The sequence below is a fragment of the Aethalodelphis obliquidens genome, unplaced genomic scaffold (assembly GCF_003676395.1).
Source record: "Aethalodelphis obliquidens isolate GAN/ISIS:26980383/991018 unplaced genomic scaffold, ASM367639v1 scaffold14, whole genome shotgun sequence".
Lineage (NCBI taxonomy): Eukaryota > Metazoa > Chordata > Mammalia > Artiodactyla > Delphinidae > Aethalodelphis > Aethalodelphis obliquidens.
This window is the reverse complement of record NW_020837958.1, coordinates 15,751,082-15,766,392: the sequence shown is the minus strand read 5'-3', so window position 1 is coordinate 15,766,392 and position 15,311 is coordinate 15,751,082. Positions and strand designations below refer to the sequence as shown.

At 43.5% G+C, this 15,311-nt stretch overlaps 1 long non-coding RNA gene across 2 annotated transcripts in view; it reads right to left on the bottom strand.

Annotated features, from left to right (window-relative positions):
- The window catches only part of LOC113624870 (uncharacterized), a 174,820-nt gene extending 163,665 nt beyond the window's left edge, over window positions 1-11,155 (bottom strand). The window contains exon 1 of one of the 2 annotated variants that reach the window (XR_003434498.1): window positions 9,741-11,155. This is a non-coding gene — a long non-coding RNA (uncharacterized LOC113624870). The remainder of the gene's footprint in view (window positions 1-9,740) is intronic. The other variant, XR_003434497.1, reaches the window with a different exon arrangement.
- Between the last annotated feature and the right edge of the window lie 4,156 nt (window positions 11,156-15,311).

Sequence of the window (15,311 nt, the reverse complement as noted above, 5' to 3'; positions counted from 1 at the left end):
CCATGAACAGAAGCATATTCTCTAACATTCAGATAAAAAAGCCATGTGAATCTTTCAAAATTCTAGGTCCTGGATGCCCTAGAAACCCCTGACTTAGTTTCCCTATTCAACTTACTTATCTTTAAAATGTGATATAACTCAAGATAGTTGCTCAAGAAACAATATGTAAGAGGGCCCATGAAGTGCAGAAACGTTCACTGGTTCCTGGGGAAATGCACAAAGAGCTGTCAAAATAATCACTTCTCTCTACGTCAGGGACCCTCATACTCCACAGGGACATGCCTACACGGGCACAGGAAAGCCAGTGATAAGGAAGACCTGGGAGGAAGATGTCTGATCCACTTATTATTAGCTTCATAAGGCATAAATGTGAGCTGATGTGTCTTACTCTTTACTATAAAATAACACCCTTTACATTTATGGGATAGGCTTGAGCCCATCAAGAAGATCCTGATGGCTTGCCAAGGAATTGGTGACCTCGCTCTGAGAATCACTGCTCTAGTGATTCTCTGCTTATAATATTAAAGGTAGGATTTCTTTTATAAGCGTTCATAAATGTAAGTAAAATGAACTATTTTGGAAGACACACTAAATTCCAACCATCTCAATTAATTGTCTCATCTTTTTAAGTGGCCACAAAATAGTGTGCTGCAGCCCCCTTGATCGTGCAATTCCAGGAAGCTCCCATCCTTAGAATCAGCTCCTCGGGTCTAATCCAAATCCCATTTGCTTAGGATCAGCACATTCCCTCTGGTTTTATATTCATTGGAAAAAAGAGACATCTTGTGACACCATTCTCCAAATACTATGCCACCATTGCAAATTTAGAGACTGGCTAGGAATCATGAGCCCTACCAGAGGACCTGGGCCCTGCCAAAATGACCAGACCATGTGGTCAGCTAATGTGGTCAAGCTGGTGTCCTTAAGAGAACTAGTTTCTTGGAGGAGAGGGAGGAAATCAGCATGTGAACACTGGCAAATCATTCTATTTAGTTCGTGTAGAATAAACCCACTGGGTATGAAGACCTCCGTTCAAAGTTCACGAAATGTTACTGAAGTGTTTTACATTAACAATCAAAACATAAAACTCAAGAAAGAGATCCTGTCATTGCTGGCTTTCTAACCAAGCTCAGATTCATTCCCTCCTCTCCATTTTCTGCTGCACCTCTTGAAGGGCATTATATCTTGCCTGGACCATTGCAGTAGCCTCTTAACTGGCCCCTCTGCCCTGAGTCTCTCATTTTTCACACTGCTGAAAAGTTAATCTTCCCAAGTCCAGCTCTGATAAAATTACTCCCCTGATCAAAAACCTTGAATCATTGCCTCCCATTGCCTGACAACAGAATTAAGATCACATCCTTTAGGCTGGGATTCAAGGCACTTGCCTCTTTCTAATGTCGTTTCCCACATCACTCCAAGGTGAGTGCAAGGGCCACTGCAAGGCCCACCACTCCTCTCTGTACAAACTCCCAGAGTCTGCTCTTGCAGTTCCCCACCTGGAGTACTGTCCCCTGTCTTCCTTCCATCTCCTCTTCACTCCTCTAAGACAAGATTCTACCCATGTTTAAAGGCCTAGAGGAGGGAAATTCTATCTTTTCGATAAAAAAGTGCAAAGAGCAGTTCCTGGTTCATAAGCACTCAATACACCTTATCCGTTATCATTGTTGTTGCTGCCATCAAGTCTTTAATCTTCAAAGATGAACTAACCCCTTCCTCGTATGGGTAGCTCTCTTCAGATATGTCTAATTACATGTTATTCCCTTTCATAGTTATTTAACTAGATATTTCATCTCCTCTTACAGACTGTAAGCTCCTTAAAAAGATCTTATTTCATTCACTTTTGTAGCCTCCATGTCAGACTACGAGGCCTTACACACAAATTTGAAGAAAAATGTTAAATATTGCCCTAGGCCACAAGGGGGCATGGTTGAGCTACTCTAATAGTGGAATCATCCACCAGCCAGTAATAAGGCCTTTAGAATCGAAAGGCTTTTCTCCCTTCAAAGTGTATTTGTAAATCTGTTTAAAGGAAATATATACACATTATGTGTGATTACAATTCTACTCATGTTAACATGGAAAGATAGCTGCAATATAGTGAATTTTTAAAAGGGATAAGCAAAATAGAATTTATATGGTCCAATTTTTATAAATATCTATTCTTAAACATACACAGGAAAAATCAAAGTCTGGAAGAATACCCACCAAAATGTTAGCAGCTGTTATCTCTAGTGGGGGAGAGGGAAAAAGAGGGTGGTAACATGGAGGGTTTTATTTTGTATTTTGTATCTTTCTGGATTTTTAAAATAATCAATACATAATAATTTTATAATAGAAAAATAAAGCTATTTAATTCAGAAAAATCTCAAAGCAGAGTGTTTATTTCTCTTGTCATCTCACCTCCAGTCCCATATTTGATGTACTTAAAAGTAAATACACAACTTTGAGAATTTTCTGATAGACTGAAGCAAAGATTTTCAAAATCTCTTGGGACACGGTGCCGGTGGTGTCTCAGTAATTTTTTATGGTACCCCTGGGATGAAAGAAATACCTACCAGTTCCACTTGTTAAGTAGTTAAGTCCAAACAACTTACTATTTATGTCCTAGTAATTTAGTAGCCATTTAAAAGAATAATACAGATACAGTGAAAAAAAATTTTTAATTTCATTCTTAAATGATCGCAATTACTTATTCATGTACTGTGTACACCTACTGGGCACTGTACAACTCCCTAAACTTTGGAATCAGATGGGACACTGCTCCGCTCATTTCCTACTCCACACTGATTCCACCCCACACTCGATTTTATCACAGCAGCCACCGAAAACCCAACTCCGCGAAGATGTGACATCATTAAAGGAATGTAGCATGATCTAATGGTGAAACCACGAACACTGCGAGCTAGTGGTTCTTGAGCATCCCACAGATGTTGAGTACAGCTCTGCTTTCCTTAAAAATTTAAACTATCTCACAGCACCCTGTGAGTTTACTGCAGCACCCCCAGGCACCGCAGGGCATAATTTGAGAATCGATAGATTCACATCATAAAGCTGGTTGTTCTCTGTGAGGCTGGCAAAGGGGGAAGAAACCTCATTAAATTTCCTTGAAATTATTCCAACCTAATAGCTCGGTCAAAATTATTTTGTTTTCTCCGAACAAAAGCCCTCTGGGAAGGAGAAAAGGATAGTGTGGGAAGCTGAGCTGACCTCTGGACTCATAGTTTCCACGTCCCCCCCATTCCACCAAAGTCCTCTTCTAATCCGTTCTCCCCAACTCAAAACTAAGTACCAACAGCAGCCTCCAAAGCAGCATGTCCCCGGGAAACTCCCAAATTCTTCTCCATGGTGTCTGAGCCTGGATCTCCAAACATCCTACTGACTTTTCCACCTTTCTACCCAACTGTTTTGAGGCCACGCCAAGAGGCAGGAAAGCACAGCAGGCCCTAACACTGAACTGCTATCAGTGAGCTAGCCCTGGTCCCTTCCCAAATCAAGAGGGATTTTCTCCTGCCAGGAATCACTAGTTAGCTCCTGGGACCAAGCCCTCCAATCAAGTCCAGAACTGCTATCCAAATCCACTTGAAATAGGGATTAAGAAGCATTTTCTTCTCTAAAGTTTAATGAATCCAATTTCACATCTTGATTTAATGAGATGATTTGTGATTTTCTATTATCAACTCAAATATAATTAAAACAAACCCAAAAGTCATCACCAACGTGTGCGGAAGGAAGCTCCGTGCAGGGACCACTTAAAAAACTTAATCAAGATCACATGTAGGTGGAAGCAACCCAAATGTCTACAGATATCAACAAATGTGGCATATACATACGATGGAGTACTATTCCATCTAAAAAGGAAGGAAATTCTGACCCATGCTACAACATGGATTGCTAAGTGAAATAAGCTAAACACAAAAGGACAAATACTGTATGATTCCACTTATATGATGTCCCTTGAGATCAAATGCATAGAAAATAGAATGGTGGTTGCCAGGGGCTGGGGGTTGGGAATGGGAAATGAGTGGGTATGGAGTTTCACTTTGGGAAGATGAAAACGTTCTGGAGATGTATAATGGTGATGGTTTGTACAACAGTGTGAATGTACTTAATGCCACTGAATTATACATTTTAAAATAGTTAAAATAAATTTGTGTTTAAAATAGTTTTTTAAAAATCATGGAGATGACTCTGTGGTAAGGGGAGCCTTTGATTTAACTGGAATCATGTCCCTAAATGTCACTTGGAGAGCTTGCAGCAAACCTAGAGATGAGTCCATTTGGATGATTTTAAATACATACATGAGGTTTCAAAACCCAAGGACCCTGTTCTAAAGGAAATGATGTCTAAACAAGAACAGTAGCAGCGCACCAATAATAGAAACAGGGCTTCCATGTCTTCTAGCCCTTCAGGAGGAAGAGAAAGGATTCCTAAGAAAATTCAAAATCTCCCCCAAATTTCCCAACCCTTCAGGAAAGAGTGTGAAATTCTCACTCATCTTCCATTCAAAGTTGATACTGCGCTTTCCCTTTGCTATAAACCCAAGACATGATGAAGTGGTACCTAGAACAGCAGCCTGAAGAGAGGGGCAAATACTAACTGACCTGGGTCCCAGAACCCAGCGTCCTGGGTGTGAGGTGTCCTATGAGGTGTGTCCTGGCTGTACTGTGGTACTGATGTTGTTAAAGGTCCAAAGTACTCGGCTTGCTCTTTCCTTGCAGGACTGGTCTGCTGATACATTTCCAAACAGCGTTCTGAAAAATGTTTGGGGAGGAGGAAAGGGGCTTTCTGTGGTCAGCTGGGGAAATGGTGTATGATACTTTCTCTAAAGGCTCAGAGAAGTCCTGCAGGATAGAAATTTCAACTCCAGCTTTCTCACATCCTCATGCACTAATTATTTAAAAATATCCCTAGCTCCTCCTCTTGACTTCTCTGTTTTGTCAATGGCATCCAATCTCAAATCTTCAGAGTCTTTTCTGTGGTACGTGGGCCTCTCACTGCTGTGGCCTCTCCCATTGTGGAGCACAGGCTCCGGACACGCAGGCTCAGCGGCCATGGCTCACGGGCCCAGCCGCTCCGTGGCATGTGGGATCTTCACAGACCGGGGCACGAATCCCTGTCCCCTGCATCGGCCGGCGGACTCTCAACCACCGCGCCACCAGAGAAGCCCTAGAGCCTTTTTTAATTTCTCCTTTTGTCAACACATTCCATCAGTCATCAAACTATAAATTCAGCTCCAGCCATACCTCTTCCATCAAAACTTTTTTTTCTATGTCCCCTGCCATCATGCTAGTTGAAGTCCTTATGATTGTCCCTCTTGACTATCCCCAAAACCTCCTCACTGGTCTCCACATCTTGTTTTCTTCCCTCAACAACCACCATCAGAAGAATGCTTCTAGGCTGAAGCGCTGAGCATGTCACAACTACGCTTAGGAATCTTCAGTGGCTCCCCACTGCCCACTGGATCAGGAAAGCCAGACCCCTCAGTCTGGCAAGTGAGGTTCTTCGTGGTTCTCACTCCAACCTGCCCTCCTGGCCTCATCTCCCACCTAACGTTCTAGTCAACTGAACTATCTGCAGGCCTCAAGATTTCCTAACAACCGCCCCCCCCCCCCCCCCCCCCCCCCCCCCGCATTTGCTCTCCTCAGTGAACCTTCTCATTTTCCCCTTGTCTTTATCCAACTTCGAAGTCCAGCTCAAATACTGGAATTGCTGTGAAATCATTGATCTTTGCTTTGCATTCTCCCAAACACTTCAATTGTTGGAATCTCATAATTCATAATACAATCAGTTTTGATTAGCATCACATCTCAAAACAATCAATGGTATATTAACATGTTACACATTGAAGGACTACAAACAACTTTGAATATCAAACTATCCTATTCATCTCTGTATTCTCCCTAAGTGCCTAACACGATGCTTTATACAAAAAATAACATTTAACAAATGTCTGTTGAATGACATTTAGCTGTTTCATACTATCAAATTTTTAAACCTCAATTATATTCTTTTTTTTAAGATTTTTTTGATGTGGACCATTTTTAAAGTCTTTATTGAATTTGTCACAATATTGCTTCTGTTTTATGTTTTAGTTTTTTGGCTGCGAGGCATGGGGGATCTTAGCTCCATGACCAGGGATCGAACCCACACCCCCTTGCATTGGAAGGCCAAATCTTAACCACTGGACCACCAGGGAAGTCCCCTCAATTATATTCTTAAACCAGCAATAGTCAATTTTCCTTTTCTTGCATCCTGGACCTTTCTTCTGTTGAAATCTTAGATGGAATCCCAATACATATTTTATAGAGAGATTTCATATGTGTTTTAGATAAAAAGTAAATAAAACACATATAAGTGGCATCCCATTTTATATGCATTTATTTTAAATTAAAATATATAGCATTTTAGCATTTCTCATTATTAAGTGAACTACTGAGAACAGTAGGCAGTTTTGATGAATATAAAATTTCAAGTAGAGGGTGAGAAGTGGCAATTTGCAATCAGCCATTTCTGGATCAAGCTTATTTCTATATTTTGTCTTGGTTTCACACAGTTGAGAATATACTGATTCACACAGATAAGTCATAATGTGCAATTCTATGTCAGTGGACCATTGGTAGGGTAATGAATTTCCTTATTTCTAAAGTGTAGATACAACCTGCTATATCAGCAACACATAAGAAAGCCATACAGAGCGGTCAAGAACACAGACTGATTTAAATCCGGGATCTCTTATTTACCTGTGTATAACTTAAGCAAGTTATTTAGCCTAAGTTCCCACATCTGTAAACTGGAAATAATAATAATTCCTCTCTCATAAGCTTGTGCAAGAAGAAGACAGGTCACATAAATAGGAGACATCAGAGTGTGCAGTCTTAATGTTTTATCATCTATGGAGCAGTTACTAAAACATTTATAAGACATAAAGTATAAAGAATAGCAATATCACAAAACCCACCCAGTTTAAGAAAGAAAGAACGATGGTTACTTTTGAAGTCCCCAGTGTGCCCCTTCCTGACTCCATTCCCGTTTCTCCCCCGCGAGGTAACTGCTACCTTTCCCATATTGCATTTTTAAAAAATGTGCTAGCACCTACTCTATTAGTACGTGCCAAGCTCTGAGTATACTACTTTCTAGTATTTACTCCATCTAACCCTCAAAAGCACCCCATGAAGTGGATAACATTCTTCGCATCTTACAGTGAGGAGTGTGGGCCATGGGGATGCCTCGAGAGTCCCTGTCCACCGACACAGCCAGGCTTGAAACACAGTTCGAAGCGCACTCTCACGCTTCATACTTGAATGAACATTTATTAAACACACACCATGTGCCAAACACCATGCTGGGCACTGCAGAGCTTAAGGAAAAGCTTCTTCCTTGCTGGCAACTGGCATTTTCCAGAACCTCGGGGTTCCTCCCCCTGCTGCGGTCGCTAACTCAGCCCCCAGGACGTGCAGGGCAGCCTGCAAGGCCCCGGGAGCCCAGAGTGGCCTTGAGGAAAGGCAAGCGGACCCAGACGCTCTACCTCGGTGTTGCCCAAGGTGGTTCTCAACCACAATCAATCCCCGAGGAACCACGGAAGATTCCAAACTTTTCTGCCCCCACTCCCAGCGTCTTCCTCACCGAGGCTTCCTCCAAGAAGTGAACCACGTAGGAATCCAGAGCCTTTGCCAGCAACAGGCCAGTCGTGGCTTCGTGAATGACCCAGCCCACAAGGAAAGACCTCGACTTTAGCGCATGTCACTCCCCTAATTATTCCCTGTGCTGGGAGTCCAACAATAACAGCGCATCTTTCATAAGCAGCTCCCACCATGAACTTTGGAACCTTATGCATGCAGCCAAGCACTAGGAAGTGCTAAAGGGTCAGGGGGTTTGTGTGGCCAGCAGTCCCAGGCCTCTGGGGGAGAATCCCACTCGCTCTCTGGTCCAAGATCTGGACCCAGAAAAACTGCCTGAGCTGCCTCCAGGGCCTACTTCCTGGGGCTGGTGGGTCACCATGCGTGGGTCCTTAGAAGGGCCAGTGGGTCACACAGCAGCTGCACCCAAGCTACCCAGGGAAAAAGGGGGGGTGGGGGGGGCAGGAGACGTTTCCTTGAGGGTCACAATCACTTAGCAAATGCTCCCAAGGCTACACTCTAAACTGCAAAGGTTTTTTTTGTTTTCTGTTTTTAGTATTTACTAAATACGAGTCCTGGTAGACCCCGGGAGCTGGCCAGTGTATGGTTCTAGGACATTAACAGCAAATAAAACAGCCAGGTCCCCAAATGACTGCGGTGGAGCTAGGCAATAATCAAATTAATAATTTCAGATCGTGGTAAGTGCCTTGAAGAAATAAAGTATCTTTGGTGCATGACGGTGGGCAGGGAAACGGATATTGGAGCAGAGATCTGAGTTAGGCCGAGCAAGGGAAGCAAAGGCAAGAGATAATCATTCCAAGCAGAGGGGACATCAGTACAACCATGAGTTCTCTGGTTTAACGCTGATTAGGGGTTTAAGAAATGTTTGCTGAAAAATTAATGTTCTCAAAATTCTAGTACAAGGTAGAGTTGAGTTCTTAAGGGTGCAAAGATCAAAGTGCTATATTGGAAAATTTGTTCTTGGCTTTAACTGAAGAGCAAAGAAAATGTGTGTGAATATATATGTCTCACTAGGGTCTTTTAAAAAAGCCTTTCATGTCCTTTATCCTTTAAACTTTTATAACATAGGTTGAAAGCATGATACAATCTGTAACTTCCAGCTCACTACTGAGAGATCTTTTGCTCAGAACTAAAGAAGACTTCCCTTCTGTTAGGAGGTAATTCACCTCCCTTGTTCCAGAATTTGAAATAAGAATGCCATGTACCTCTGAAAATGCAACTATGTAAACATCTGTGTGCACATGGACTAGGCAGTGGGGAATATGGAACAGGGGCAAGGTTGTCTTCAATATTCCTTTTCTGTTACTAAAACTGGGTAGAAAAGAATACACGTGCACAACTGTGCAATCTCCTTGTCCTCTGATGTTAATAGATGTGTTTTTAACTGCTGTTTATATCCCATTTCTAACATCACTACCATCTACATCCTCTCCAAGCCAAAGAAAGTTGAAAAGTGCACGAGGTCTTTACAACCTTGTACAGTGACTGCGCCTGCTCAAGTACAATCCGTGTGCGCCCTTCTTTCTCTCTCTAGACAGAATTTCTTGGGGATTCTTCAGGTCCCTGGCCGTATTTCTCCCTAGGCTCTTATTAAAACCAGGTGCGCGGGAGGCGGGCCTTTTGGGACTGAAAAGCCTTCTCTAGGCCCAAAGCTCCCCCTTCCGGTCTGTTTTCTAGAGGGGATTCATGAGCTGAGCAAAGAGAAAGCAGGCAGCTGGTTCTGGCTGGCGAGCGGGGGTGAACTTGTCGAGACGGGCACGCGGCCTGGCTGGGCAAGGGCAATGTGTACAAGGGCAGAAAGTGAGGTTGGGCTGGGGGTACACAGCCGGTGCCCAGGGACGTTTCCGCCCAGTGCCATGCAGGAGCGTTGTCCGCGCGCAATGAAAGGCCCCCAGGTCCACCGCGCTCTGTAGGGCGGGGAGGAGCGGAGGGAAGCCGTACAGCCGCCGCGTATCTGAATTTGATACGCGGGTGGGCTCGGGCCAGACGGCGGCCTGCGCCCGGGGCGCGCGGAGGAGCCGCCGGAGACCCCGACTCCCTCCCGGGGCTCGCCCGCGGCCCCGCGCCGGCTTCCAGAACGTCCACGGGATGCGCAGTGCTTACCCTCTGTCTTCCAGGGACCGGGGCGGCCCGGCGGGGACCGGTCGTGAGTGATGCGGTGGGCCGGGCCGCGGAGCGCTCAGAGCGACCTCCCAGAACGCCGCAGCCCGGCGCCCGAGAGCCTGAGCTTCCGGGGACGCGGGGCTGCTCTACGCGAGGTCTCCGTGGGCTTCTCTGCCCGCGACCGTTGACCCGAGAGCCTAAGAGCCGAGCAAGGCTGCAGCCGGTGGCCGGAAGGGGCAATAGTTGGGGATGGGGAGGACAGTTGGGCCGCGAAGGCGGCGCCCCCTTTTCGAGCTCGCAGTAAAATTCGTGCGAGCGCTTGAAAGCCTCACGCCGCAGCCTGAACGCGAAATCCGGCCCAGCGTCTGTGAGGGCGTTGGCTACTTATTAGGGTCAAAGATTGGAGTGCTGGCGCTTTGATCACACTCTAGAGTAGGAGACAGGCCTCAGATGAAAGAGCAGCATGTTAGGGCACAAAAAGTTAAGGTGCAGAGAGGAACAAAAAGACCCCAAAAATGTGCTTCCGAATTTTGAGTAGCCATTTCCTATTCCTTGGACCAAACATCAAGCCGACCAGTTTTCTCATTTTCTCTAACTGCTGTTTAAAATTTTGAAGTCCTTTGCCAGGGTCTGTATAGCCTTTCAGCCTGACAACCTTGTTTTCTGAGGGGGTTGCATGAATTTTAGGTGAGCCCAGGAAATAGCCAGCCAGCCAGACAAGGTTAGAAAGCCCTTCCATTGCAAACGTTTGCCTGACACACTGGGCTCCGTAAAAACCACTCCAAAGTGGGTCACTCCAGCACATCTTCTGGGCTTGGTGCCCTGTTTGATGGGAAAAAGTGTTCTCAGCCTTAACCCCAAGATCCTGTGACAACTAACAAGGAAACTCCAGAGAAGTTTCCAGATTCAAGCAACCCTAGTGATTTCTGGCAAAATAGTGCCGATGCCAGTTTCTCAAATTTTGGTCCACGAACCACCTACAGCAGATTCCTGGGGGAATCCTTGTTGTAGGTTCCGGATTTAGGGCCTACACTATAGATGACGAGTTAGATTACGAGCGATGAGCCCAGAAATCTGCATTTTTAACAAGCTTGCCTTGTGAAGTGTCTGCTCACTATAATTTGAGAATTACTAGACTTGGCCCTTTGTTTGACATTGCTGAAATGGTGCTTGTTTTTCTATCTGGAGCCCTCTCTCAAAATTCTCAACGGTATTAAACATTCTTTTTTTCTGTTTTTTTTTTTTCCAAATGTAGACTATAAAGTTTGACTTCCAAACAAACTGTGCCTTATTTCATGAACATTTTTAAACGAAATTATACCAAAAGCATTACTTCCCGCTGTATAGAGCTCTGAGCACATCCTGAGGGTAGGTAGGTGGGCTATACTTTGTGCCTTGTGCTAAGGCACAAAGGGCTGTTTGGGCTGTTTGTCTTTTTTTTTTAATTTATTTTTAGCTGCGTTGGGTCCTCGTCGTTGCACACCGTCTTTCTTTTAGTTGCGGCGAGTGGGGGCTACTCATCGTTGTGGTGCGCAGGCTTCTCATTGCGGTGGCTTCTCTTGTTGTGGAGCACAGGCTCTAGGCACGCAGGCTTCAGTAGTTGTGGTGCATGGGCTCAGTAGTTGTGGCACTCGGGCTCAGTAGTTGTGGCTCGTAGGCTCTAGAGCACAGGCTCAGTAGTTGTGGCGCACAGGCTTAGTTGCTCCACAGCATGTGGGATCTTCCTGGACCAGGGCTTGAACCCATGTCCCGTGCATTGGCAGGCAGATTCTTAACCACTGCGCCACCAGGGAAGCCCCTGTTTGTCATTCTGAGCCACACATATTCCTGCCATGCTACAGGAGGCTGAATGTTTTATGTCCCCTACCCGCTCCCCCTGCACTGCCTGCCAGATTCATTTGTTGAGACCTAATCCCCAGTGTGGTGGTATTTGGAGGTAGGACCTCTGGGAGATGATAGGTCATGAAAACAGAGGCCAGCGGGATTGGTGTCTTTGTAAAAGAGGCCCCAGAAAGCTTCTGCCCCCGTCCCTCTATGTGAGGACGCAGCTAGTAGATGGTGCCTATGAGCCAGGAAGTGGGTTCTCGCAAGACACCAAATCTGCCTGTGCCTTAATCTTGGACTCCCAGTCCCCAGAACTGTGAGAAATAAATTTCTGTTGTTTGTAAGCCACCCAGTCTATGGAGTTCTATTATAGCAGCCCAAAGGGACTAGGACACCTGCCAATTTTTCTAATACTGCTTCACTCAGGCCTCAAACAGCACAGCTTTTCTTGGGTGAAACAGAAGCAGAGTCTGTGATCAAGATGGTTTCCAAACTGAACTGCACAACAAAGGCACCTATGGAGCTTTTTAAACTACCGAGACCCACACAGAATCTCAGCAGTCCCAAACGTATTTGTTTGCAGAACCTATTTCACAAAGCATCTCATGGGACTAATGAGCGGTCAAAAGTATTGACGGTGCTGACAGTAGCACTGAATTGAATTTGAGGAAATAATTAAAGGCATAAACAGAACATTTGCAACAAAAATGTTCAACACACAGTTGCTTATAATAGAAAGAATTTGGAAAGAACCCAAATTTATCCAGCAGTAGAAAGTGGGTTAAATAAATGATGGTACATTTATATGAAGGAATACAAGGCAACTATTAACATAGTTTCAAGAATATTTATTGACTTGGAGAGATGTTCTTGATGAGTAAAGTGAAAAGTGCAACATGAACAATTGCTCTCTTCTTGTTTAAAAAAAAAAGAAATGTCTAGTGGTAACTGACAGAAGACCCAAGAAAGCAGACTCCTAAGCTGATGATAATGAACACTTGAAAAGAATCCTAATTTGCACTGCAGAACTGGAAAACCACAGAACACAGAGCTGTAGTGGGAAGGCTACTGAAGAAGCAATTCAATGTCCTCTCCAAGTCATTACAGCTGGGTGACCGTCCTCCACCCCAGCAAAACACTGGAGGCTTTATTTCCCGGAGAGGCTACGTGCATTAAAAACAAGAGGATTAAATGAAAATTTAAATACTGCCCAAGCCCTCTCCAGCAGGCTGGAAGCCTGACATACGTCTTCCAGAGAGGAGATTGCAGAATTCTTCTCTGGTGAATTTGGCCCGCCAAAGAGAAGAGAGAAAAGATACTGACATGACAGGCTCCTGATCAGATCCAAGCCCATAGCTGACAAACCCCATCCACACACGCACAACTTCCAATTAGCTTTTTTTTTTTTTTTTTTTTTTGCCCCACTTGGCAGATACCAAGAATTACTTCTTGTTAGAAGAAAGATTCTAATGTTAAAGAGATGGTAGAGCAGACAGCAAAAACAAAGGCTATTAACGGAAAAGAAAACCCGTTTGTTTTTCTTTCATGAAAATTCTCAGAGAGATAAAAGAGTATATGCACCCATGAAACAAGAACAAGCTGTTAAAAAAAAAAAAAAGGGAAATGAGAACAAGGCAGAGCTCTTGGACATTAACTATACGAAAAACAATGACTAGGGATAAACGATATAGGTGAAAATAAAGGACAGGCCAGATCAACTAAATGATAGGAGTTCCAGAAAGAGAGGACAGAAAAAGATAGAGGGGAGGCTGTCATTAAATAAATAAGTTAATTAATCAATAGGATTTCCCCAAATTGAAGGACATGAGTCTCCTGATTGAAAGGACCTCTTGAGTGCCCAGAAAATAAACCTACATGGGGGAACATCCTTATAAAATTTCAGAATAGTTGTACAAATAGATTTTAGCCACTTCTAAAGATAAAGAACTGAGTGACCTAGAAAGCATCAAGAATCAAAACAGCTCCAGACTTCTCAACAGCAGCAGAAGGTGCAAGGCAATAGTAGCTAATAGTTCAGGTAGACTCTAACTATATGGTACTGTATTCAGTGCTTTACAATTCATCCTCACAACAGCGCTATGAAATAGGTGCTATCATTACCTTCATTTTACAGGTGAGAAATCTGAGGTACGAAGGAGCTGACAAACTTGCCCAAATGACAGAGGTAATAAATGCTAGGATTTGAAACAGGCAGACTGGCTCCAGAGCCCATGATCCTAATGGGTATATCATATACTGAAGCAGCGCCTTCAAAATTAAAAGGGAAAAGTTCATGCAACTCAGAATTATATACCTGGCCAAGTTATTATTAAGTGATAAAGTAGATAATTTTTGGATACGCATATTCTCAAAAATTATACTTCTCATAACTCTCAAGGACAATTATTGTACAATTTCACTTATATAAGGTGCCTAGAATAGTCTGATACGTAGAAACAAAAAGTAGAACATTGGTTACCAGGGGCTGTGGGGAGGTAGGAATGAGGAGCTGTTGTTTGATGTGTACAGAGTTTCCGTCTGGGATGATGAAGTGGAGATGGCTAGTGGTATGGTTGCACAATAATGTAAGTATAGTTAATGCCACTTAAAAATGGTTGAAATGGTAAATTTTATGTTAAGTTTACCAAAAGGAAGAAAAAGCTCCTATAGGGAAAAGTACGCTGCCCAAATGAGGGAGTGAAGCAAGAAAGAGGAAAGTTCGGATTCAGGAAGCAAGAAATCCGACTCAAGAGTAAGGCAAAGGAATCCCCCGGGTAACGAAGAAGGGAGATCCTGGGATAGCGGCTGTGCATTTAGGCTCAGGAAACAACCACTTCAGAAGGTGCAGGGAGTGAAGTTTCCAAAAAGATGAAATTGATAGAAGACATGATATTTTTCTGAACTTACTGAGAAGATATACAGCTAACAGGGAGAGAATTTGAAGCTAAATTAATAATTACATAAAAATTTAAGCAGGGACTTCCCTGGAGGCGCAGTGGTTAAGAATCCACCTGCCAATGCAGGGGACACGGGTTTGAGCCCTGGTCTGGGAAGATCCCACATGCCGCAGAGCAGCTAAGCCCGTGCACCACAACTGCTGTGCCAGTGCACCACAACTACTGAAGCCCGTGTGCCTAGAGCCTGTGCTCCACAACAAAAGAAGCCACTGAAATGAGAAGCCCGCTCACCGCAACGAGGAGTAGCCCCCCTTGCCGCAACGAGAGAAAGCTCGCACACAGCAACGAAGACCCAATGCAGCCAAAAAAAAAAAAAAATTTTAATTAAAATTTTTTTTAATTTTAAACTTTTTATTAAAAATGTTAAAAAATGTTTAATTTAAAAAAATTTTAAATCTTCAATTAAAAATTTTTTAATTAAAATTTTTTTAAAACAACTTAAGCAAACAAACAAAAAATAAGATAATTATTAATCCCAGGAAAACTTAGCGTTGTGATACAAAGGGAAAGTAATCTTCATACTTTTTTGTACTACGTGACTCAGTAGTGAATTGCATGTTATCTAGTCGTGATAATGTGAACACTAAATATTGATCTAACCAAAGGTTTATGCTAGATCTGCATCAAGAAGATGAGGGTGTGAGTGTTGCATACCAGGGTGGGCAGGTAAGGACGGAAACTGAATTCTTATATGCCTTAATGGAAATCAACAGATAATGCCTGAAAAAGAAAACTCAAGAAGTGACTTAGATATATGTGTTAAATACCAAAATAAACAACTATAAGATTT